This window comes from Chaetura pelagica, unplaced genomic scaffold (genome assembly GCF_000747805.2).
Source record: "Chaetura pelagica isolate M959 unplaced genomic scaffold, ChaPel_1.0 scaffold147, whole genome shotgun sequence".
NCBI classification, from domain to species: domain Eukaryota; kingdom Metazoa; phylum Chordata; class Aves; order Apodiformes; family Apodidae; genus Chaetura; species Chaetura pelagica.
In genome coordinates this window covers 5594746-5597269 of record NW_009954194.1, presented here as the reverse complement: position 1 = coordinate 5597269, position 2524 = coordinate 5594746, and positions in this window count along the sequence as shown.

The window sequence follows — 2524 nt, the reverse complement described above, 5'->3', positions numbered from 1 at the left end:
GAGCTCTCTCGTTTCCCTCTTGCCCCAGGCAACATCTCTCTCCTGAGCTCCGCGGGCGGGGAGGGAAAAGAGGAGGAAGAAAGAGGGAGGGGAAGGGTTGGATTCGGATAAGGGGTTTTTCTGCTGAAGCTCAGCTGCTGCTCCGGCCAGCCCCGTGCTAGCAGTTCAAAGCTGTGGGTTTACTGGAAAAAGAAAAGTCTATCAAAAAGTCGCGCACCTTTTCCTGGCCGGGAGAAGCGGCGAGGAAGCCCGAGCATCAGGCGGCGGCAGCTCCGGCCGCTGCCCGTCCCTCCCCTCCCCGCTCCCGCAGCGCTGGACGGTGCGGCCCGTGCCTGCACTTTGAGAGATCAGAAATCCGGCTGAGATCCTCCGGGATGAAACCGTCTTGCATCCCGAAACTCGCGTCCCGTCCCAGGGAAAGGCACCGGCCCGGCAGCCGGGGGAGCCCGGGCTGCTGCTTTGCACAGCTGAGAGTTTCATTATTTGCTGTCTTTTAGGGCGGGAGGAGGTGGTCTCGCTTCAGACTTTGCCATTTGAACTCGTTTCATCTTAGCGGAGGGATTGCATCATGTTACAGCCCTGGAGTCAGTAAGGGCAAAAGCGAAAAGAGCCATCCTTCCAGATCTGTCCCGTTGGCTTCCCCGTCCGACTCCCTCCTTTTTATTTCCTGTTGAACACAGGGGTTAGCACGAAAAAGCAGCCTGCGATTGGTAGGCGAGGGTTCAGTTCACAGCGACGTATTTTGATTTCTTCCACTGAGGGTTTTTTTGGAAAGTCAGTTTTAACTTTGTTGGTTCTACCCGCGTTATGTGTCTTGTGAGGGGGAACAGAGCAAGCTTGCCAAAGATTTAGCTGGTAGGAAAATAACAGGCGGTGAAGGAGCCAGATAAACAGCCACAAGCTGTCGGTGCTTTATAAACTAGAAGCTCTGGAGCTGGAGGCGGAGAATGGCTTGAGGCAGGCATCCCTCAGGAACCGGGGCATTCACCTGCCCAGAGAGGCAGCGCAGATGAATGAACGCTCACTGCTGAGAGGCAAGACAAGACAGATGTCAGGAATAGAGAAGTATTTAGCTAATCTACCCTCTGGATCCTATATGATCAGTTTGATGCAAACACTTGGTGTGTCTCTGCTTGTTTTATTTATCATACCTTTGCAATGACTGATCTTTTCGGCTGTGATTTGACTAGACAATAGTACATCTCAAAGCCAGACAGAGCTAATTAAATATTGTACTGCAGTCCAGGGCTTCCTAAGCCGATGGATTCTGCTCTTTTTTGTGCAGTTCTTTGTTTTATTCCATAGGGAAAAAGAATGTCACAGCATGGCTTGGTTTGGCTCTCTGAGGTATTTTCCATAACTAGTGTCTCACCCTTGCAGGTGTTCTGTCACTGCTTGCTCCTGGTGTTACATGGCCATTTTTTCTTTAATGAAAGTAGCAGCATTATGAAGTTCTTTTTCCCTTCTTTTCTGGGAAGGGTCGGAGCAGGGGGACAAGGGAACAGCTTGTCAGCCAGATGGATCAATCCATCAGCACTCTCCTATATGGGCACTTGGTGCCCTTCACTCATCCCTTATGCTTCCTGGTAGTTTCTATGGGAAGAGCTGCACAATTACTTGCTCCTTTTTAAACAATTCCTTTTTCCTTTTGGAGCTAGAGTGGAAGAGGAGTGAATCCTGCATTAGAGCCAGAGGGATGGCAGTCCTGTCTTTCTGTGGTTATAGGGCATCAGACCGGTTTGTGAAGAATTTTGAACGGATTCTTAAAAGAAGGATCTACAGTTTTCTTTGTGTGTCTGGATACCCAGTGGTTGCAGTGACAAGCCTGCTTACAGAACAATGAGCAGATATTCACTGCTTTTGGTGATATATGGCACTGTTTGGTGTTTCACAGGAAATATGTCAGCAAAATTCAGAGTGTTTGGTGGTGTTTCTGGGTCTCAGGTAGATTTTTAGATGAAGGGATTTAGAAGATCTCTGGGGTTGAAATTGCAGTGTTTCTTAAAGCAGTGGAAACAAGGAGGGGTAAAAATGCGAAGACACGTCAATAGTTCAGCCACTCACTATTTTAAAAGCTTACAAGCTCATTGGAGAGGTTTTTAATTTTCCTCTGAAGCTCTCAAAATTAAAGGGATACTGTCAGACACATAAAACAAAAAATAATATTGAAAAGAGAACAGGCTGTATTTGGTACACATATGACTAATTGTGCTATTCCTTTCAGTGGTGCAAAAAGAACCTGCTGTAAGGTCATATCAGGAATTGTCTTGCCCTAATGCTCACAGCAGATGTCCTTGAGACATTGCTCCGGGACAAAGAGCCGGTGGCTCAAGGCTGGTTCATGCAATGTGGAGTCGACCAATTGAATTTCCATCCATTTTGAAAAGTTTCATATCTGCTCTGTCAGTCAATGGGAGTGTGGTATCCAGGAGCCCGCCTGGTTAACTGCATTGTTCAGAGCTGTGCTCTTTGTTTTGTGAGGAGGAGCAACTGATGCACTTTATATTCGTTTGCAAGAGATCTC